General features: G+C 49.3%; 1 protein-coding gene across 2 annotated transcripts in view; it reads right to left on the bottom strand.

The window, feature by feature from the left end:
- The window catches only part of SCNN1B (sodium channel epithelial 1 subunit beta), a 77,650-nt gene extending 55,019 nt beyond the window's left edge, over positions 1–22,631 (bottom strand). Inside the window, exon 1 of one of the 2 annotated variants that reach the window (XM_007105656.3) lies at positions 22,499–22,631. The gene's annotated coding sequence lies outside the window, so the exon portion shown is untranslated. Of the gene's footprint in view, positions 1–120; positions 140–22,498 lie in introns of those variants that run through there. The other variant, XM_055090716.1, reaches the window with a different exon arrangement.
- Positions 22,632–24,295: the final 1,664 nt, after the last annotated feature.

Raw genomic sequence — 24,295 nt, 5'->3', positions numbered from 1 at the left:
TGCTCCGCAACGGGAGAGGCCACAACAGTGAGAGGCCCGCGTACCGCAAGAAAAAAAAAAAAAAAACTCAAGTCATGGCATGAATGATGAAACCAGAGCCCACAATTCAGAGGCATTTACCACAGTCTTGCAGGACAGGACTTCTATGTTCAAAAGTGACCGGATCAGACCAGCTTCCAGGTTTTGGGAACTCAGATGATGCATCTGCGCTGACTGCTTGTTTCCAGCACCTTCTGGGTTCTTAATCCAACTCATACTGGAATGGTGAAGGAACTCCAAGAAGCTGCCTCTGAGGACAGAGGCCTCTTGTGGCAAAGGAGGGTCAAAGACTGGAGCTGAAAATGCTGGCTGTCTTTCTGTTCTCTGGGACTGTCTGATGTACAAGGGCCAACCTTAAGTGCTTCATGATTTGGGCTGCATCTGGGTACCAATTATACTTTCATCAACTTAATATCTTTCTTTACATTGACTCACTCTTGTTATCACTTAAACACCTACTTTAGCTTTGTCCTAAGCAAGAATGTCCACAAAACCACAGTCCTGATGTTACTAATTATATATGTTTTCTAATACACCTCAACATAAATAATTACCAATGAGATGAAAGACATTTGCTCACCATCTAAAAACCTTCTCCACAGGCCACACTACAGGGAAACAGATTCAGCAAAGATCTTCCCTTGTCTCATAAACTCCCCAGATTAGATAAAATACCTTGGTACTTGCAACTCAGAATCAACCTGCCATGCTGACCCCTTGGCCCCAAGCTGCTGTGCACATAGGGGTTCTTACGAAACCCGTTCTGTAGGTTTCTCTGCTCCTGGGTCTACGATTATATCAGCCTCCATCCTAGGAGTAGCCTGACACACGTCCTGCCACCCCAGCCAGAAGACCCCAAAAAACAAGGCATCAGATGTGGCCACAGCTGCCGGAAAAACATGTTCTTTTTGTATGGCCTTTAAAGGAGAAACATACGTGCATCTGGGCTTTGGCCAATATGCTAAACCCTGGAGGACCCATCTTGTCATGAGGCCAGAGTACTCCTGGTTTGCCATTTCCTTGTCCACCTGGTGACCAAGTACCACAGGTGGGTTTGAAAGGTGACCACACCTTGTGGCGATTAATCCCTCACTGCCTGGCTTCCTTGCATGAACACAGATGCTCATGTCAAGAAAATATAAATGTACAACAGGAGCAGAAGGGTGAGACAAACTATGATAGGAGCACACGATGGAATATTGGGGAAGAACGGTTAATTGTTTTTGTTTTTAAAAAAACTATGAATTTCTAGGTAACTATGTGCATAGGGGAAAAAAAAAACTGGGTGAAATTAACCAGAATGTTTATAGTAATCATGTTTGGGTGAAGGATCTTGGGTTATTTTTTAAAAATTATTTTTAGGTTATCTGTGTTTTGGAACATTCCTACAATGAATATATATTGCTTGTATAATAAAAAATAATAAATGAGAAAATGGTTTTTTACAGCAACATGGAAAAAGCTTATGATAGAATGTTAGGTGATAAAAGTGAGATTATAGCTTTATGGAAAAATCTATAGTCAGGAAAAATGTTAGGGCAATGGGAATCATAGAAGAATTTTTAAAAATGCAGTCTTCCTAGAATTTAGGGGAAATTCTGGGGAAAGGAACAGAGAAGTTGCTGGATTGGTTGGGATTAAGTGTCTAATATTTGGCAGAAATGGGGCTTGTCAGAGAAGTTCAGATTGGATGTATACTTTAGCTTGTGTTCTAATATTTGTAACTATTTTCCAAACATTTCTGTTACTTTTACAGTTTCTTTTAAAAATTAAAAAAAAAAAAAACCCAAACCAAACAAAAGGGAGAGGTATTCAATCAGCTAGGAAAATCTGCTGGGGTCTCCATTAGCCCAGCAATTCTTTCCATAATTTACGCAGAACGACCTTTCTTTTCCTCTTGGGGACGGGTGAGCCCAAGGTGGATTTCAGAGAAGGTGGCGGCATCAGAACTTGTATTGTATTTCGTGGATGGTTCCTGTCTTCCAAACCTTGTTGACAGAGTCTTAATGCTGTGTTTGCTTCCTTATTGCCGAGCACTCGGCTACACCAGGCTTTATCCTGTACAGTCACAATTACATGGGAAAACACCTTGCCCACCAGGCCTGGTGCCAGGAGCAGAGTCATCGCGTCCTGATGGACAGATGACTTGGGGATTTGGGGATGCCAATGGTGTGCACACAAGCCCACGGCTTTGCCCCTACCCAGCCATGCAAGTGGCCACTTGCCCAGGGTGGCTGGTATGTGTCAACAGCTGGCAGGGAAGAATGTGGTCAGTTTCATTTGCTCCCTACTCTCTCCCTGCCAAGGCTGGAGGCAACTTGCAGTGGAGAGTATCTGCTGAGCCTTGGAAGATGCCAGGGGTGCGGGGGGAGCGGGTAGAAGTGGAGAAGGCAGGTGGTTATTGCACTGGGAATAAAATGCAGTGTCCCTGACTAGAGTCAGAAAAATAAGGTCAACCTGGTAATATTTTGAGGCTCACGTAGTAGGTCTAGCCTCTCTCTCTCTCTCTCTCTCTCTCTCTCTCTTTCACTGGGAAACATGAATTATTCTATTATCATTAAAAATGAGAGCTTTGGAGTCAGACAGACTTGGGTGGCGTCCTGGACGCATCACATCACCTCTCTGAGCCTCAGCTGCTATCTCCGTCAATGGGGCCAACAATAGCACCTCCCTCCCTGGGCTTTTTTTTTTTTTAATTTATTTATTTTATTTATTTATATTTGGCTGCGTTGGGTCTTCGTTGCTGCATGCGGGCTTTCTCTAGTTGCGGCGAGCGGGAGCTACTCTTCACTGCGGTGCACGAGCTTCTCATTGTGTTGGCTTCTCTTGTTGTGGAGCTCGGGTTCTAGGCATGCAGGCTTCAGTAGTTGTGGCGCACAGGCTTAGTTGCTCCACAACATCTGGGATCTTCCCGGACCAGGGCTCGAACCCATGTCCCCTGCATTGGCACTCTCTCTCTGTTTTTCACTGGGAAACATGAATTATTCTATTATCATTAAAAATGAGAGCTTTGGAGTCAGACAGACTTGGGTGGCGTCCTGGACGCATCACATCACCTCTCTGAGCCTCAGCTGCTATCTCCGTCAATGGGGCCAACAATAGCACCTCCCTCCCTGGGCTTTTTTTTTTTTTAATTTATTTATTTTATTTATTTATATTTGGCTGCGTTGGGTCTTCGTTGCTGCATGCGGGCTTTCTCTAGTTGCGGCGAGCGGGAGCTACTCTTCACTGCGGTGCACGAGCTTCTCATTGTGTTGGCTTCTCTTGTTGTGGAGCTCGGGTTCTAGGCATGCAGGCTTCAGTAGTTGTGGCGCACAGGCTTAGTTGCTCCACAACATCTGGGATCTTCCCGGACCAGGGCTCGAACCCATGTCCCCTGCATTGGCAGGCGGATTCTTAACCACTGCGCCACCAGGGAAGCCCTGGGCTTTTGTTTTGTTTTGTTTTCAGTGAGGATTAAAATGAGATAATGCATATAAAGCACTTGGCATAGCGTTGAACAAATGTTGGCTAGTATTACCATTATTAGGGGAAAGAAAGATGACAACATGTAGGTGGCCACTAAGTTTACATACTTACTTGCAAGGCTGCTTTAGAAAGGACGGGTGCTGGAAGGGGAGTTTCCCAGCTCAATAAATGCATTATTTGGTTTTGGACTAAATGAATGATTTGGTTTTCGGATGGCGCTTCCCGGAGGCTCAGCTGTCACCTGTCCCATGCCTGTCAGAAACGTTCAACAGATCCCAGTCTCTGCGAATAAAGGCCTTACAGTATGGCCCCAACGTCCATGTCTCCTTTTATTCCCTTCAAAATGGGTGATGGTTAAGAAGCTGGGTTTGAATCCCAGCTCTGTCACTTACTCGCTGTATGACTGTGTGGAACTGACCTACCCTCTCTGTGCCCTGGTTTTCCAACCTGTAAAAAGAGGGGAAAATAGTCCCTCCTTCACTGGGTTGGTGTGAAGAGTCAATTGTAAATGTGAAGGAGCCGGCACAGCGTCTGGCACATAGAGAGAGATCAGTGCCTGAAGCGGTTTCTGTGCTTCTCATACCATGTCCAATGGACCACTTGCTAGAGCCCATGGATACTCTGGACATTCCCACCAGGTTGCTTTTACTCATGCTGTTTCTCTCCTGGAGTGCCTTTGCCCCAGGCCCAACTCCAATGCCACCTCTTCCGTGAAGTTTCCCAGTCCTCACTGAATGGACGTCATCTTCCCTCTTCCATAGTTCCATAATATTTTCTGTGGACCACCCGCTCCTGTTTGACTTGTTCCTATCTGTCTTGTATCATGGCTATTCATGTCCTTTTCTAATCTGTCCGACTGGGTGATGAGGGCCCTGGTCAGATTCCCCAATGTTTGAACTTGGAACTTTGCACATGATAGTTGCTCAATAAATATGTCTGGACTTCAGAGCTGGGGGGCAGGGCTGACATTCAGCTGCTATGCCTCGGTGTGGTTGCAAGAATTGTTTATGGCTGGAAACCTTCCTAACTGGAAGGTGCCCTTCACCTAAACGTTCCAATTATTGCTACTGCTTATATGTGTAGGGAGGAGGTGCCGGAGGTTGGGGGGTGAGGCGGCGGGGTGGGGCGGGGAAGCACCTGGTTTCCCTCCATCCACCTGCCACTTTGAGCTGCTGATGGGTTGAATTGCATCCCTCCCTCCTCAATTCATATGTTAAAGCTATAATATCCAGTGCCTCAGAATGTGGCTGTATTTGGAGACAGGGTCTTTAAAGAGGTGATTAAGTGAAAAAATGAAGCCCATAGGGTGGCCTAATCCAATCTGACCAGCATTCTTAAAAGAAGAGGTCATTTGGACACCCAAAGAGACACCAGGGATGGGCATGCACAGAGGAAAGGCCATGTGAAGATGCGGTGAGAAGGCGGCTGTCTGCACACCAAGGAGAGAGGCTTCTGCAAAACCTGCTCAACCAACACCTTGATCTTGGACTTCCAGCCTCCAAAACTGTGAGAAAATACATTTTTGTTGCTTAAGCCATCCAGTCTGTAGTAGCTGTTCTAGCAGCCCTAGCAGACTAGTAAAAGCTGTAAGGGAAAAGGAACTGGTAGGCATGAGGGTGAGTGGGGGTGAGGAGAGAGCAGGCTGGAGGGCTCCTCCCGACTCCAGGGTCGGGACGATGGGGTCCGTAAGTCTATCCCCTGCCCCCAAGTAGGAATGATTTCGGCTTAGGGGTGAATCTATTCTTTTTTCCCCCCAACCAAAGGATGCCATAACCTTCCATGAAAATACACTCCTGCCTGGCAAGTCCCTCCTCATTACCAGTTTAAAGGCAACAAGTGGCACCTTAAATTTTTTTTTTTTAAACTTAGGCAGAGGGGCTTCCCTGGTGGCACAGTGGTTAAGAATCCACCTGCCAATGCAGGGGACACAGGTTCAAGCCCTGGTCCGGGAAGATCCCATAGGCCGCGAAGCAACTAAGCCCATGTGCTACAACTACTGAGCCTGCGCTCTAGAGCCCACGAGCCACAACTACTGAAGCCCACACACCTAGAGCCCGTGCTCTGCAACAAGAGAAGCCACTGCAAGGACAAGCCTGCGCACCGGAAGGAAGAGTGGCCCTCGCTCACCACAACTGGAGAAAGCCTGCACACAACAACGAAGACCCAACGCAGCCAAAAATAAATATAAAAAACAAACAAACAAACAAAAACTCCTAGAGGAAAACATAGGCAGGACACTCTTTGACATAAACTGCAGCAGTATCTTTTTAGATCCGTCTCTTAGAGTAATGGAAACAAGAACAAAACTAAACAAATGGGTATTAAACTTAAAAGCTTTTGTATAGCAAAGGAAACCAAACGAAAAGACAACCTACAAGATGGGAGAAAATATTTGCAAATGATGCAACTAACAAGGGATTAATCTCCAAAATACACAGAAGCAACTAAGCCCATGTGCTACAACTACTGAGCCTGCGCTCTAGAGCCCACGAGCCACAACTACTGAAGCCCACACACCTAGAGCCCGTGCTCTGCAACAAGAGAAGCCACTGCAAGGACAAGCCTGCGCACCGCAACCCCACTCGCCACAACTGGAATAAGCCCACGTGCAGCAACGAAGACCCAACGCAGCCAAAAGTAAATAAATTAAAATTAAAAAAACAAACAGACAAAAAAAAATTAGGCAGAGACAAAGAGTGAGTGTCCAAGGTTTTGACAACAAGGCCTTGCAGTTTTCCTGCAGTGAGTCCAGCAATGGCTTCTGGTCACACTCAGAATAAAACCCAAATTCCTTACCATGGCCTGGAGAGGCGGTGAGGTCTGGCCCCTGCCCCCCTCCAGACTCGCCTCCTACCCTCTCACCCTTCCTCATTTCTGCTCTTCCAATTTGCCAAGATCGTGCCACCTCTCCTTTGCACCTGCCGTTCCCTTGCAATCGCCCGTCCCCAGCAGCTTCCACAGCCCTCCTGGCCCAGCATCAGGATCACTCAGGAAGCTCTTAAAAAACCCACAGGCCAGGGCCTCGTGCACAGCAGCTCTGACTCCCCAGGTCACGGTATCTGTATATATATGTTTTTAACTCCTGCACAAAGTCCGATGCACAGGCAGGGTTGGGGACAATTGCCCTAGATCTTCATAGAGCTGCTTCTTCTTTGAGGCCTCGGCTCTAATGCCACCTCTCAGAGAGGCCCACCCGGACCCCCAGCACCCCACAGCCCTGTTTATTCTCTCCATAGAAGCCAACACCATCAGAAACTGTCTAATCTCTTCGTTTGCTGCCTGTCTCCCTCCACTGGGATTTGAACCTCCCTGCGGTGTGACTGGGCCTCTCTCTTCACTGCTCCAGCCAATACAGGAGCCACAGTCCACATGGGGCGACTACTGGGCACCGGAAGCATCATCGAACTGAGGTGTCCTTTCCGTGAGAAATCGTACAAAAGGAGAGACATAAAATACTAATATTTTGCAAGATGAAAAGAGTTTGGGAGATGAATTGTACAACAATGTGAATGTACGTAACACTACTGACTGTACACTTAGAAATGGTTAACATGGTAAATTTTATGTTCTGTGTGTTTTACCACCACTAAAAACTTTAAAAAGACATGTTGAACATTAAAAAATCTCATCAATCATTTTTAATACTGACTACCTGTTCAAGTGATAACATTTTGAATTATATGGGTTCCATAAAATGTATTACAGTACTAAAATGAATTTCACCTGTTTCTTATTTTCTTTTTACTGCTTTTTTTTTCAGTGTGGCTATTAGAAAACTTTACGTTGCCTATGTGGTTCCTGTTTGTGGCTTGTGTTATATTTATGTTGGATGGCGCTGACCTAGAACTGTGGCCGGCTCACAGTAGGCACTTAAATATGAGTTGAATATCAAAATAAATCCAGTTGCTGCCAAAGAGGTGCTTTTATGAGCATAAGCACGCTGTTCTGTCTGCCAGGCTGCAAGAGAATGGGAGGGAGGCTGTGGTGGAGCGTTATGTAAACTAAGTCACCATAATTAATAATTAATGTCTATTATTATGCTGATAACAGCAGCTACAGTTTGTGGAGCACCTAACGTGCTCCAGGAACTGTCATGGCACTTTGTCCACATCATCTCATTTCAAGTTAGTTAGTCCTATAAGGAACCACTGCCTCCATAGGACAGCTGGCTGCCCAAGGTCACCCAGCAGGTGAGGGGACAGCTGGGTCTGTAAAGGGCTGGTCCAGCCGCCCCAGTACACCTGCCTCCTGCCGGGGCCAGGTCCCACGTGCCAGCCTGTCATGTAGGACTTGCAGGCCCTGCCTGAGCCAGACAGTGGGCAGGGGCTTCTGGCTTCTGGAGCCAACAGAGAGCCCCCATGAGGCAGCGAGTCCCTGCCCTCAGTGTCCAGGAAGAGAATGAAACAATTTGTAATCTCTGATCTCCTCGAGCTCACCCATCCAGATCCGCTGCCGGCCCTCTCAATTTCAAGGACTCCAGGGAACCGGTCCTGGCCCAGGTGGTCATTCTTGCTCAAGGCAGTTGTGGCGGATGGAGCTGGGCCTGGCCTGATCTGCCAGAGGGCCCTGCTCCGTCCCTGAGGCTGCAGCAGCCACAGGATCTGCGGGTGTGGCCTCTCCCCTCCTGCCCTGTGGCTTTCAGGCCTGGAGCTGCAAGCCCAGACCCACCTGAGACTCCATTTCTGGGGCTCAGATCCTCTTGAGCAGGGCCCCCTGTGGTATCTAACGTGAGACCCTTTTGGAGGGGGTCTTTGATCCTAAGATGCAAGAATCAGAACCCTTTGGAATGGGGGAGGGGTGCAACGCATGGACAGAAAATTCTCCCACGTCTGGGCTCCAATTCCATCTTTAAACTGTCAATATGAACTTAAGGAAACTGCTTGGGTCTGGTCAAAGAGACAGTGACTGAAGAAGCCAATAAAGACCTGGTTTCCAGGACTTCCCTGGTGGCGCAGTGGTTAAGAATCCGCCTGCCAATGAAGGGGACACGAGTTTGAGCCCTGGTCTGGGAAGATCCCACATGCCGCAGAGCAGCTAAGCCCGTGCACCACAACTACTGAGCCTGTGTGCCACAACTACTGAAGCCCGCGTGCCCTAGAGCCCGTGCTCCGCAACAAGAGAAGCCACAGCGATGAGAAGCCCGCGCACCACAACGAATAGTAGCCCCCGCTCGCCGCAACTAGAGAAAGCCCGCGCGCAACAACAAAGACCCAACGCAACCAAAAAAAAAAAAAAAAAAAAAAAAAGACCTGGTTTCCTAGGCGACAGCTGGGTGTCAAGGAGCCTGACCTCAGAGGGAATAAAGATCCTGCCATGTGGCGGACCTCAGAGCCCCCAGCCTAGGTGCAGGCCAATGGATGGGTCAACCAGTGCCTAGCCTAGAGTAATGGTTCTCAAAGTCTGGCCCCAGAGCAGCTGCTGCAACATCACCTGGGAACTTGTTAGAAAGGCAGCTCCTCAGGCCCCACTCCAGACCTGCTGAATCAGAAACTCTGGGTTTGAACAATTAACCTGGGTTTTCACAGCCCCCTAGGAGATTCTGGGCCACACTAAATTTGAGGCCTAAAGCCTTACTACTCAAGTACCAGGACCAGGCAATCAGCATCACCTAGCAGCTTGTTAGAGACACAATATTCAGGCCCCACTTCACTTACTGAGTCAGAATCTGCACTTACCAAGACCCCCCGGTACTCGTATACGTGTTAAAATTTAGGACGCGCTAGCCTAGAGTTCCCTGCCATAAAGACAGGGGTCTCAAACTCAAAAGCTTCCGGGGACCAAGCAGGTGATGTTAAAAAATGAAGCCAGGGGCTTCCCTGGTGGCGCAGTGGTTGGGGGTCCGCCTGCCGATGCAGGGGGCACGGGTTCGTGCCCCGGTCCGGGAGGATGGCCAGAGAGGAATAAACACAACTTTGCCTAGAGTTGGGCTGGAAGGGTTCAGGGGGAAAAAAAACAAAAACAAAAACGAAAACAAAAACAAAAAATGAAGCCAGGTTAGATCCAGCTGATTATTGCTCTTTGGAAATGTGAGCCCAGGATGGCCAGATCTTCCAATTTTTCAAGAGAATCTGAAAACTCAGATGCCAAAGTGAAATGTCCTGATTTAAAAATTACTCTGTGTGTGGGACTTCCCTGGCGGTCCAGTGGTTAAGAATCTGCCTTCCAATACGGTTCGATCCCTAGTTGGGAAACAAGATTCCAAATGCCGCGAGGAAACCAAGCCCGCGTGCTCTAGAGCCCACGTGCCACAACTAGAGAGCCTGCACGCTGCAACTACTGAGCCCGCGTGTCCTGGAGCCTGCGCACCACAACTAGAGAGAAGCCCGCACGCAGAAACAGAAGATCCCGCGTGCTACAATGAAGATCCTGCGTGCCACAACTAAGACCCGATGCAGCTAAATAAATAAATAAACATTAAAAAAATTATTGTGTAGGTCACACAAAATCAGGCCGATGGGGCACAAGCATATAGGCCTTGGGGCAGGAAAGGTGCCTCATCTCTGGGTAAGGTTTCTGAGCTTGGGACAGCCCTCCCAGGCATGGCAAGAGGCACACAGTAGGGACTGAAGAAGGGCTGGGACAGAAGTTCCCAAATTCGTCTGCATAAAGGAACCACAGTTACATTGAGTAGATGTCGCAGCTACTCAATGCTGCCATGGGAGTGTGAAAGCAGACAGAGATAATATTAAATGACTGAGCATAGCTCAATCATTTTTTCTTTTCCTTTGGCCGTGCCGCACGGCTTGCGGGATCTTATTTCCCCGACCAGGGATTGAACCCGGGCCCCTGGCAGTGGAAGTGCAGAGTCCTAACCACTGGACCACCAGGGAATTCCCAGCATAACTGTGTTTTAATAATTCTTTATGAACACTGAATTTTAAGCTGCATGTAATTTACATGTGTCACAGAATATGATTTTTCCCTTGATTTTTTTTTCAACCACAGAAAAACCATTCTTAGCTCATGGACTGCACAAACTTGGCCTTTGGGCCATAGTTTGCCAACCTCTGGGCTGGAGGAATGAACCGAGGGCCTGGAGGCCTGGACTGCAGTCCTTCTTCCCGGTATTTACGCACATAATCTCCCCTACACAATCTCTGAAACCTTAGCAGCACTTGATTATGAAAAGGTTATGTTGACAAGGCCCGATCAAGTATTGACTTGGTCTGGCTCTGGGCCAAAGACTTCAGATTAGACCCTAAATCCTTCATCACCCTGGCAGGATTTTAGGGAGCTGCCTTCCAGTGGGCTACTCTGAACCCCACCTCCCTGGCTGGTGATATCACTGATCCTTAACATGTAGTGACCATTCAGCTATGTGGTGGGCACTGTCTTTAGAGTTTTACCCGAATCACCTCATTTCCTTCTCACTCCCCAAGAGAGGGAAGACTAGTATATGCCCATGTGTATTATCATACACCCATTTCTTAGATGAGGAAACAGAGGCACAGGTGATTTTCCTAAAGTCACAGAGTGACAGGAGTAGAACAGAATTGAACCCAGGTCTGCATGACTCCAGAGGCTGCTCTCATAACCACTTTGCTATATTGCCTCTCAATAATCCATCACTATCACCAGTCAACACAATGAGCGGACACAACCTTCTCAAGGACAAGCCTTACTTGTCCAGGGCAGCAAACCTGGGCCTCTGCATCTTAACTGGCATCCAGACACCAATCAACCTTCTCTGCCTTGAGCTGCAGCCAGACCTGGGGGACCCAAGATAGATTCTGTACCCACTCCAGGAAGAAGGAGGCTAGCAGAGCTGCCTCGTATGACTGTGCACTGCACAACTCTAGGGGGCATTATTCACAATGTACACTGTGTGAACGGCACCCCTGGGCCTGTGGAGCTGGAGGCTGGAGGTGAGGCGCTCATGTTGCCTGGCATAAGACTGGCCTTGGGTGCCCACCTTAACTGCTATTCAGAAACAATTCATCCAAAAGGGAGGCAGCCCAGAAGGAAACGCCACCATGGATGGTGGAGGTGCAGGCGGGCAGCTTTGGGGAGCCCTTTGGGTCTGGGGCAGGGAGTGGCTGGCTCTTACTGGAACCTTCTCCATCCAACTTGGAAAAAGATCCTGCTCCCTGATCTGTCTCAGACTGGACTGACCGCAGCTCCCAGCTCTGAACTCTTGGCCCTGCTCCAGGTGAGAGGTCCCCTTCCCAGCCCTCCACACCCTGCCTCCTTCTCGAGTGTTCTCTCCAATCCTGCCCCCAAGCTGCCCCGCACTAGCCCTCCAGTGCCCGTTCTCACGCTGGGCAACACCTGCCCCTGGCCATCCAGGGCTGCTGGGAACTCCCAGCCAAATGCTCCCAGTTCTCCCCTGAACTACTGCTGTCCTTGCCTGTGTGTTTTCCTGTGTTTGTTTTGCTTTTATGATTTGAGCCAGGCCCTGGGCCAGCACTTTACATGCACCAGTGCATGTGACCTTCATCACAACCCAATGAGGCAGGAACTATGATTATCCCCATTTTACAGACAAGGGCTTGGAGAGGTTCAGAGAGGTTAGGTTGTTTGCCCAAAGTCACACAGTAAAACAGTGTCAGAGCCTGGAATCAGACTTGGGTCTTTCAGACTTTAGAGCCCAATTCTTATCTTCCTAGGGGATGAATGTGTCATGTCCTCTAGGTCTGTTTCCCTATCTGCAGATTGGGTCTTGGGTCTGGGAAGCCACGTGGGTGACTATGATGTTGCCGCTGGTGATGATGGTGATGAAGGAGATGATGATAATAATGGGGATGATGGTGATGAGGAGGAGGAGGTGCTGATGATGAGGAAGATAAAGGTGATGATGATGAGAGCAGTGATGAGAGGACAGGGATGATAACGATGCAGGTGGTGATAATGATGATATTGATGATGGTGAGGACCATGATGTACCTACGCGATACAGTTATTGTGCAGACTACATGAGGTAACTCAGGTAAAACACTGCTCACCACGCCTGTTCTATAGTTAGCACTCTACACGTGTTGGGTCAGCTGAGGTCTCTGTGCCCTAGACCTCCAGAGTGGATTCCACTGCACTGGAGTGTGTTCAATAAACACCCTCCTCCTCAAACAGTAGGTGAAAGGCAGGAATCAGAGACAAAAAAGGGAAAAAAGAGTAGCGTTTTTCTCTGTTGGTCCCTCCTACTTCCTGCTAAGTTTCCATTTGCTGCCAACCTCTGAAATCCAGCTTGGCTTTGGAACTCAGTCCCTGGGAGGGAGGCCTGGCCTCGGTGGGTTTCCTGGGCCCCAGGCGGCCTTCACCCAGGCCTCCAGGAAGATTCAGAGGCTGAGAATCTGGTGCCCAGGAAGGTGCTGCTGCCCCAAGAATCACAGCCATTTTCAAGCTGGGCTCCTGCCCTTCTCTGTTGGGGGAGATTAGGATCTTCATCCACACAGTGACCCAGGGTAGGTACTAGGGGAGTGAGCAGCTGAAACCTTATACTCAGCTGCTGGTAAACCAAGGGCTTTGAGAGCCATTGTCACAGAGTAAAAATTTCCATTCCTCCTCCACACTCATCTGGAAGCTGAGGAGAGGCAGGGTGAGCTCTGTGGTCAGACTGCTTGAGTTCGAATCCCAGCCCCACTATTTGCTAGCTCCGTGTGACCTTGGGCAAGCTACTTAACCTCTCTGAGCCTGCTTTCTTATCTGCAAAATGCAGCCAATTACATCACCCGTTTCACCGGACTGTTGGAATAATACAATGAGATCCCACAAGTCTCTCCAAAGCTCAAGTGAGGGAGAGTGTCTGTACCTTTATGGTCGCTGAACGAATTCTATGATGTAACACTTGCGCCCGGCATGTAGTGTATACTTTAAAATGCTGCCTATTATTATTACAGAGGAGAAAGCCACATGGGACCGCGTTTCTCTGACAAACTACATCTTGTGTTGAGAGAAACTGAAGTCAGTTCATCCCCGTGGACAAGGCAAGCAAAACGACAGCGTTCCCAGACAGAGTGGCCGCACCGTCTCCAGTGACTGAGATGAGTTTTGGAGCTGTCTGACTGAAGGGAGGAGTTTTTAGCCAATTAGATCCTAAGATCCAACAGGAACACGGCTCCCCCCATCTCAGGCCCAGCCACTGGGGGGACACAGTGGGAGTTCAGGAGTGGGAGTGCGGATGGAGAGGGGGTCTCGGGTGAGGGTCGAGGAGTCTCCTGGGGGCTGAGACATGTGATTTGCTCCACCCTGTATCTCCAGGGCCTAGTCCATCACTGGCAATCATCCAGCCATCTGTCATTCATTCACTCAACCAATACTCATTGAGTGTCTACTGGGAGCTGGGGCTGCAGCAGTGAAGCAATAAACAAAACAGACAAAATCTGGCCCCTAGAAGTTTAAATCCCTGCGAACTAGTGTTGTAGCCTTCAGGAAACACTCCCTGAATATTCCCAAAGGCCGGGAAATGTGTCTGATGCCCCCCCGTCCCCCCCGCCTTGCTCTGCCAGGTTCTTTCTTCTATGGGGGGAGATCTGCCCAATGGGTGGGTCATCCCATGGCCAGGCTGCCACCCACTGTCATCTGGTGTCAGAGGGGTCGGGGAGGGTGAGGCCCAGACGGGCTCCTGCCCCACCAGCCAGCAAGCTGCAATCAGCCAGTCCACCCTGCACTTGAGTATCACCCCTCCCTGGACACACACGCCTGGGTCGATTCTGATCTTTCAGCTTTCCCTGAATTCTGCAGGTGTCTCGGTCTTTTCAGCCCAGGACTCTCCTCCCACTGCACCACCCTCATCCCTTCTTGAAGCAGGGCTAGAACAGCATTTCTGGAGTTAATCAGAGCAGTAAGAAGGGTGGGGCCACTGAATAGGGGTCAATTACCTGCTGCTAAGGTGCTGTGCTTGCTTGCTTACTTAGGACCCTGCAGGAGGTCCTATTGTCTGCAATCCACAGGCCAGGGTTGGGGCTCAGAGGTTAAGTGTCTTGCCCAAGGTCACACAGAGCTAAGCTCCAGCTCCAGCCTGTTTAACTCCCAAACCCTTAACCGTTACATCAACTGACTGTCCAAAGAAGACAATTAAGGCGTCTGGGGGATTTCAACACTTAGGGCGTGGCAGCAATGCTCTGAGGACAAGAGCAGTCTCCCCAGGCAGTCTGCAGTAAACCAGGCCCCCCAGGCCCAGTAAATGCCCCTCCTTCCACTTGGGAGCACCCAGCCCGTGCCAAGCACACGTCTAAACATTTTACATCCCCCACCCCCCGCAATCTCTAAAACAGCCCTTCAAAGGCTGCCTTCCAGTCCACCCCGACCTTCAGCCTCAGACCCCGAAGGTCTCACTTACCAGCCAAACTCCTTCTCACTGTGGTGCAAACCGCTGAAAAAGGACAAAGGTGATCCCTCCTGGGGTGGTGGGAGGGGGTGCCTCTTAACCAGGAAAATCAACAAACTCCACACACAGACAGGTGAGAGTGGAATTTCAGGAATTAGCTTGTTTTGGGAGGTTGCAATCCAGCCCCCACTTAAGGTCCTTGATGGAGCCGGCGTGCAGGTGTGGCTCCTGAAGGAGGGTGTGCCAGGCTTCCCAGGTCTTAGCCCTCCTTCCAGGCCTCAGCTTGGGAGTGAGTTCCCCGGCACGTCAAGAGGAAGCAAAGCTACCTGGATTGTCCCAGAGGTCTGCATGGAAAGGGCCCCTGATCTTCAAGACACTGGGGAGAAGGAGAAAGTTGGGGCTGAATCTGGGCTCTGTTGTTATCACTGTGAGGCCTCTTGGGAAAATCCCTGAACCCCTTGGAGCCTCTTACTGCCTCATCCCTCATCAGCTGGCCTCCTCTTACCTTATCTTGGTCTACCCAACCCATCCCAGGGAAGTCCTGCAGATTCATCTCAGCCCCCTGACTGTATCTTTGCTAGGATATTGTTTCCTTAGTGTAAAAAATAAATTCCTCTTTTAAAAACAAAAATGCTAAGACTTTCAGGCTTATTTCAAGTTTATTTATTTTCTTAACAATTACTTAGGACTTACTGTGGGCCAGGCAACACTCTAAGCACTTGACACCTTTAATCCTTGTAACATCCCTAATGGGGTGAGAATTATTATCACCTCCAGTTTGCAGAAGAGAAAAGTGAAACACAGAGAGAGGTTAAGTAACTTGCCTGAGGTGACACAGCTAATAAGTGACAGAGTCAGGATTCGGATCTCTGTAGGTTAGGAGGCCACAGGTTTAGAATTGCTGCATCTTTGGTGGATTCCCACCAGCCAAGATGATTTTGTCTGACTCGACATTCTGTGATTTTACACTATGGAAATGCATTAAAAAAATTTTTTTTTGCAAATACAAAGTGATATCAAAATATAGATGGTTCTTTTATAAACTCCCTGTATATAAACTCACTCCACCTGAATCTGCTGGTCTTAATATTTGGTCCAGTAGCTGATTCTAGCCTCCCTATCCTCTTAAACCTGACCTCCTACAGTTGTTCCAGAGATGCAGAGCAAGCACTCGGTATAGATAAAGTCATCTAGTTCTTGCAGGATTCCTTGCAGGTACTCTCTGACAACCCCATTTTGTAGGTGGGAAAACTGAGGCTTTAAAGAAGTACACACACTTGATCAATATACACAGCTAAGAAGTGGTGGAATCAAGGACTAGAACCCAAGCAATCTGATATCAAAGCCCCTACTTGTTTCTTTGTCATCCCTAAATATTTTCACTGTGGCAAAATATACAACGTAAAATTTACCATTTTAACCCTTTTTTTGGTAAAGATATACTTTAATGTCAAGATTCAGGTTGAAACATAATTGTCTTACAAAGATTGTGAATTGAAATGTCATAATTGGAGTTGCAAGATGCCACACCAGCCCCCCTCCCAGCCTTTCCTGCCTGTGTCTTACATCAAAGGAGTTAAATCTGTTCCACAAAATAAAAATTAAAGTAGCCTTGGCTTACCAGCAATTACACTTTCACTTTTCCCACCCAGCTAATTGTTTTAAAACTAACTTGCTAATACGCTGTCAGCGCAAATTTATTCATAATAGACATGAACAAAAGGATCACCATTTCAACCATGTTTAAGTGTACATTTCAGTGGCCTTACACATTCACATTGTTGTGCAACCATCACCACTTATCCATCTTCAGAAAAATTTCATTATCCCAACCAGAATGAAACTCTGTACCCATTAGACACTAACTCCCCATCCACCCCTCCCCCTCAGCCCCTGGTAACCTCTCTTCTACTTTCTCTGAAGTTGCCTCTTTAGACGCCTCATATAAGTGGAATCATACAATATTTGTTCTTTTGTGATAAAGGCCCTACTTAAAACCATAATTCATTTTTTATTTGAAAACATATTATAATTTGGGTCGTAGTCAAAGGAGGAGTTAACCTTATCTCTAGTGTCATGCTTGCTTTAAATAAGGAGAAAGAAGATACATGTGGCTAGATTTTATAACTATAATATCACAACTGTATGAGGGAAAAAACATCTAATGAGTACCAAATTGTATGCAATGAAAGGTAAGTCTCCTCATCTATCAGTTTCCCTCCTCAAAGTTAACCAGCTTCTAGTGTGTCCTCCAGATTCTAATGTGCATATACAAATATATACACATATAACATTGAATCCCTTTTTAAAACACACACACACACGTGGTAGAACACTATACACTGTTCCATACCTTGCATTTTTCTTTTAACAATACATCTGGGAGATGGTTTCACATTTATTCATGCAGAGCTACTGCTTTCTTTTGAATGGCTGCATCATATTCTCTTGCATGGCTGTCCTGACATGTACAGTACTTAGTTCCCCTCTGGTGGATGTTTAGCTCATTTCCAATCAATTGCTCTCACACACAGACTATCTTTGTTCTAACATGATGTGCCCAATGCAAGGCTATCCACTGGGTAAATTCCAAGAGGTGAAGTGGCAGAGACAGAGGGTTTGAGCATCTTCAATACTGACAGTTTTCTTACCCCCAACCTCAGGTTGCCCCAATTTGTGCTCCCACCAGTAGAGTCAGAATCCCGGTTGCCCCACCAACACTGAGTGTTACCCAGCGAACTTGCAGGTGGAAAGCAGAATCGGTGTGGTTTTGCTGTGCATTTCTGTTTTCAGAGTTCAACATCTTTTCATCTGTTTGAATTCAATTGTATTTCTTTTTATGTAAACAGTAGAATCATATCCTCTATTCCTTCGCGGCCCCCCCCCGCCCCGCCACCCCCGGCTTTTGGATCACGTGGTTCGTCTTTCATTTATAAGAGCTCTCTATGAAATTAACTCTTTGTCATAAAAGTGGCAAATACTTTTATTAGTTTGACATGCCTGGGCTTAGGGATTTTTGTTTGTTTGTTTTGGTCATGCAGAAAAAATTAATTTTTATGTAGCCAGACTCAGCAACTTCTATCTTTAAGGCAAGGCCCGTGCTTCTACCCATTAGGCTGTACTGCCTCCCCGCTCTGATCAGTGCTTTGAAGAAGAAATGTGGAGTGGGCCTGCTTCTTTTTTTTTTCTCCTTTTTGCGGTACGCGGGCCTCTCACTGCTGTGGCCTCTCCCGTTGCAGAGCACAGGCTCCGGACGCACAGGCCCAGCGGCCATGGCTCACGGGCCCAGCTGCTCCAAGGCATGTGGGATCTTCCAGGACCGGGACACAAACCTGCGTCCCCTGCATCGGCAGGTGGACTCTCAACCAGTGCGCCACCAGGGAAGCCCCGGGCCTGCTTCTTGATTGGAGGTCCTTGGCAAAATATTATTGTCCCCAACCTAGACTTGGGCCTGGACACGTGTTCTCAAGGCGCCAAAGGAGAAGAGACTGTTCACAGAGAGACTCTAATCGCGAGCTTTTACTGGGAGGGGGACAGGTCCTCAGCTCCCTGATCCCACACTAGAAAATAACTCCTCTGAAAGTCACATCTTGCCCCAGGCCCTCAAGGTGGGCCCACTGGAGGCTGTGAGACTAGAAAGGAGAGCAAGTTCTAGAGAATAAAACCCTCACTAGGCGCCTTGGCAACTTTCCTATCTGTAAAGAAGTGGTTCTTTCCAGCCTCCCATGCTGGAGGGGATGTGCCTTTGTCTTAGGGCATCCCCTCCAGGTTTGGTCTTTGCGAGGGCGGAATTCTCACCACCAACCCACCCTTCTAGAGGGAGGTGGATGCAGGTGGCCAAAGAGGATCTCATTTGAAGGTTTCCTCCAGACCAGTGATTCTGAAATTTTAGCTTTCATGAGAGCCACCTGGAGGTCTTGTTAAATTACAGGTTGCTGGGCCCACCCCCAGAGTCTCTGACTTAGTAGGTCTAGACTGGGTCTGAGAATCTGCATTTTGAAAAAATCTCCAGGTGATGCTGAGGCTCCTGGTCCAGGGACCACAACTTGAGACCCACTGGCCCAGGACATCCACTCCCCGGGGACCCCCATCTCAGGCTGGGCAGTGGTATGAGTTAGGGTGAGAGGCCTGGAAGAACACAGGCTTCATTCAATCAAAATAACAATAGCAACTGCTCTGTGCCAGGGGCTGTGCTATGGGCTGTGAATTCATTCTCATCTCATCCTCACACCAAGCCCACGCAGTAGGTTTTACTAGTACTAACTCCACTTTACAGTGGAAAAACTGAGGCTCAGAGAGGGTGCTTGGGCTTTAGAATCAGACAGATCTGGAGTCTGATTCCAGCTCGGCCACTGACCCATCGTGTGAGCTCTTGAGCAAGTGACTTACCATCCCTGAGCCTCTAACTCCTCAGTAAGTGGGGACCAAACACTTGATTCTTGGGGCATGATGAGGATGACAGGGCTGATGATTATAAGGGCATCTGTAAGGCACAAGAAATGTACATCTCCTTTCTTGCCGCAAGCCCCGTCATGATCTCAAGGTCCTTTTCTGTCTCTCCAGATCCATCTTCCCTCTCCCTATACTCTGAGAGACCTTACCAGAAGTCACACTGGACTACTGTCACTTCCTAAACCTGCTTCACCTGGTCATACTCCCAGGCCTTTGGAAAGGCTGTTTCCGCTGTGTGGAAATGCCTTTCTCATGCTATTGCTCCAGAGAAACTCCTATTCATCCTTCAAAACCCACCTTAGAAGTCCCCTCCTTTTTGTCACTTTCCTTGAAATGTTGTCCTCTTCCTGCCCTTGGAAAGGCAGGAAGAGGACAACATTTTCCTCTTTCACTTGTGTTCCCATAACATTTTATGTGGAGTACAATTTGGAATACAAATTGCACTGTTACAGGGACCAGGCAACTTATACCACCACCAGCAATCATCAGCATCATCAGCACTTAGTGTATTCCATGCACCAGGCACTGTTGTAAGAGGCTGAAGTTTGTTGATTCATTTAATGCCTAAAATAGCCCTCTGGGGCAAGTGCTACTTACTATCCCTATTTTCCATATGAGAAAATCGAATCACAAAAACGCTAAATAATTTGCTCTAGACCATACAACTGATCCATGCCAGAGCTTGGATGCAGAACCTGGCTGTGGAGTCTGTGTTATTAACATTTATATTATGCTGCTCTTTATGAATGAGGGGTGGGCCAGGTGGGGACTGTGCCACCCTGGAGGGCGCCTGCCCCATCCCAGGGGGCAGCCGAATGTCAGGGCTGGAGTTGTCAGCCTTTCTGATCCTCTTTTCTCAAGAGGATCCAGAAATACGAAGTTTAATGTGACATCTCCCACCTTTTAAAATCTTGGGAGTAAGCTAAAATTGAAAAAGGAGTGTGGACCTCACAAAAGCTGCACACAGGTCTGCTTTGCGGGAACCTCGTCTCAGTTTGTTTCTGCATCTTAGCTCAGGGCTAGGCGCACCGTAGGTCCTTTGTAGGTGCCATGACACTTCTGGACCTCACTGTGAGGTGGGCGTGGCTCTCACAAGCTGAGCTCTCAACCCAGTCCCACTCAGCACTGAGATTCTCTGACCTGCACTTGGGATGCGGACGAGGTCCCAAACGGTGGCCCTGAGCACCACCCCAACCTTGGGGCCATCTCCGGGTCTCTCCTGTCCAAGATAAGACTTCCTGCTTTCCAAGTGCTGACAACGAGCTAAGTATTTTGTTCCGTCATCCCACTGATCCACTCAACAGTTCTGGGAGGCTGCCATCTTCATCATCCCTGGGTTACACATGCGAAACTCTGGCTCAGAGAGCGTAAGGGAATTATTGCCCAGACTAGGAAGAGGTGGAGCTGGGACTGTGATGCACACAGCTCTGAGTCTAGCTTTTCCCCAACCAGCTGTCATCAGGCCTTCCACCAAACTTTGGATGGTTCTGGCCCACGTTCTAGGGCAAGCACACTCCCACGGTACAGCCCAGACCTGGAAAGTTTGTGGTACACAGATAGGACCCTGGACACTCCAGTCTGTCAGGCGTGGTTTCTAACTCCTTCTGTGTCCTATTGGATGGCAGAGACGGCATTGGGAGTGTCTAGAGGGAACTCCTGGACTTGGTCCCTTATGGGAATTCTGCCCACTGGGGCCTGGACAGGCAGAACTTGTGGGCTGGCTCAACCGCAGGCCTTTGGGCTCAGCAGCAACTGCAGATAGCGGGGTGTAGTGTTTGTACTTGTCCACAGACAGAGGGATAGAGATGTGCGTATGTGCACCTGTGCATGTGTGCATGCCTTGTGTATGTGTGCACGCACATGCGTGTGCAATGGAGAACAGGGGACCTTGTCCCCCAAATTCAGATCCTGTGAAGTTAGTTTAGGACAAAGTACAAAGAAATCTTAACCCAGAGATGTCAATTTACAGAAGAGGTTGAAATATGAAACAGTCCCCTAATTCTTACAACTTAACTGCCCATCAGTAGGCATATCCACGGCGGAAAAAAAGGCAGCAGTTAAAATAAATAAGCTAGATTTATATGCAGCAACTTGGATAACTTTCAAAGAAATGATAACTGGGTGGAGGGGGGGTGGCAAGTTTCAGAATGACGTGGATGGATTATACCGTTTCTATTAAATGTCCACCCACAACATTACTCTGCAGCTTACATACCTTCTATGGGTACGCATGTATACGACTGCCGGGGTGTAGGAAAGGCCTAGAAGGAACTCCCCAAATTACGAACGCAGTTACCTTTGCAGGGGCAGGGAGGTCAGGGGTTGGAAATTTATAGACAAAGGAGAACGGATCTGTGTACTCCTCACGGCACCAAACAGTTCAGTGGGCAGGTACGTTGGGCCACTGGTGGATGTCACGTGGAGGCCACAGGGAGGCTTAAGCCTGGGAAACAATTCACACAGGACCCCCATGGACTCTCTAAGGGCTCCGCTGTCAGGGACAAACCGCCGCTTTGGCTGTCCTGCCCTCACTCTCTGGTGGAGATGGGGTGTGGGAGCTGTCCTGCCTCTTGTGGATGGAGGAGCTCTGCTGCTTCCTCCGGAAACCTCCCCCTGCCTCAGTTTCTCCCTCCACCCTGGAGGGAAAGGTCCCTCCCCAGCTGTCCGCCCCCACCCCCTGCCCAGCACCCCCAAATCTCCGACATATGCCCCTCTGGGGGATAGACAACAGGGCCTCCGGATCTGGCCTCCTCCCAGTGTGGCCTCAAGGGCGACAACTCAGGGAATGAACCCCCGTTGCCCAGAGGCGGGCTGACAGGAGGCTAAGGTGGGCTCTGGGGTCAGACTCCCTGGGTTCAAATCTGGGCTCAGCAACTTGTCCCTGGAACCCGGGGAGGCGTCTCCAGCCTCTGACCCTCAGTTCTCTCCTCTGTAAAATGGGGACACCAAGAAGGGCCTAATTCCAGCAAAGCGTTGTGCGTCCCGGCGCCTAGCCCGCGCTCTCAGGTGTCGCTGCTGTCGCCCTCCCGAACGACACCTCACCCCGCCCCTCGGGGCCGAGGACGCTGCCGCCCTCTCTGCCGCCCCTGACACACACTCATCGCCCTCTCCCGGTCCCTCGGCTCGCATCCGGGGGCTTCCCCACTCCCCACAATCCTCTGCGGTGGTCCCCCTGCGCCCGAGGCCGGGTTCCCGTAGCGCCGCCGAGCGCCCTCCGGTGGGAAATGACAGGGTGGGCGGCGGGGGAAGGCGCGGAGCCCGGCGTCGCTGTCGTACCTGCTTCCCGCGGCGGCTTGGGATGCGCGCGGCTGGCGGCGGCGGCGGCGGCGCTCGGGAGGAGGCGGCGGCGGCGGCGGCGGCTGGGCGGCTGGGCGGCTGTCGCGGTGGCGCCGCGAGCGCGCGGACAGGGACTGGGAGGGAGCGGGCGGCGGGGCGGGGAGGTCGGGGAGCGCGGCGGGCGGGGCTTGGCGGCGCCGACGGCCACCGCGCCCGCTCGGCTCCCCGCCGCCCCTTTCTCACTCTCCCCCGAGACAAGCTCCCGCCGCGCGCGCTCCCTCGTACCCGCTTCCGCATCCACGTCTGCCCGGCATACCCACCCGGACCCCTCGCGCACACACCCCGCATTCTCCCTCTGCACATCCGGACCTGTGGCACCAATATGCACGCACAGGCCCCGTCATCCTCGTGTTCCCCAGACAGAGCACTGTCCCCACAGTCCCCTCCCCCCCCTCCCCCCCCGCCAGCACATACGTGCCCCGTGCAACACTCCATCATGCCCCGCGGTGTACCTGGACACATCGCGCACACCTGTACGACCACGCCCATCACATCCACACCCCCGCAGGCACAGATTGTCCTCTGGGCAAGGTGAGGACTTCAAGGAGTTTGCATAGGAACAGGCTTCTGCAGCTGATTTCCCTGCCCCCCACCCGACCTCTGCATTCCCTCACCCTCACCTTTGCTTTCTCAGTGACCTTCTCCTTCCTTGGCCTCGGCCACATCCTCCAAGGTCACTCCCAGATCCCCGTCAGCCCCTGAAGGCCCCATCTGTTTGGACCTTTGGCTTCCTCCCAGTGACACCCACCGCACCTGTGCTTCAGCCTCAGCACGCTGCCAGGCCCCCTTCTCTAATCCTCATTTCCTTCCTTCTCATCAGTTCCAAGGACTATCATTTCAGTATCTTCATTTCACATGTGCATGGCAAACCCCGAATGTCAGCCTGTCTTTGTCTTGCCATTTAGAGACTATTCCTTTTCCCTTGCGGCTGTAACAAGCGACCACAAATGTAACTAGCTTAATACACATAAATGTATTATCTTACAGTTCTGGAGGTCAGAAGTCTGACACCACTAAAATCAAGAAGTGGTACGACTGTGCTCCTTCTGGAGGCTCTAGGGGGGAATCTATTTCCTTGCCTTTTCCAGCTTCTAAATACTGCCTGCATTTCTTGGCCAGCAAAGTCAGGCCAAGTCTTTTGTATACACCACATCTCTGGTTCTCTCTCTTCTGCCTCTCTCTTCCACTTATAAGGACTCTTGTGATTACATTTGTTCTACCTGGATGGATAATCCAGGATAGTCTCTCCATTCCTAGGTCAACTGATCACCAATCTTAATTCTAACTGCAGTCTTACTTCCACTTTGCCCTGTAATTTAACATATTAAAATATTAACAGGTTATAAGAATGAGGACTTAGACATCTTTGGCTGTTATTCTGTCTATCACAGAGGCTGAGCGCTGCTGGAGAAAATTAGTCATCCGAGAGGATTTTTGCCACTATAAATTTATGAACCTCTACAAGCAGAAAGACGCCTCTCACTGTCAGTATTTGCAGTAGAAAAATAATAAAATAAAATGTGGAATGTTTATGTGATGGAATACTATACAGCACTGAACAAGAACATATTCCACCTATGCATATGAATGTTCAAAGACTTCAAAATCATGACCAAAAAAGCAGGAGAATTGAAATAACAATGAGAGCAAACACATTTATAATGCTTACTCTGTGGCAGATGGTGTTTCTAGGCACTTATATTAAAACTCACAGCAATCCCCTGGGGTAATACAGAT

The sequence above is a fragment of the Physeter macrocephalus genome, chromosome 14 (genome assembly GCF_002837175.3).
Source record: "Physeter macrocephalus isolate SW-GA chromosome 14, ASM283717v5, whole genome shotgun sequence".
NCBI classification, from domain to species: Eukaryota; Metazoa; Chordata; class Mammalia; order Artiodactyla; family Physeteridae; genus Physeter; species Physeter macrocephalus.
The sequence above is the reverse complement of the archived record's forward strand: the minus strand, read 5'-3'. Positions and strand labels throughout refer to the sequence as shown.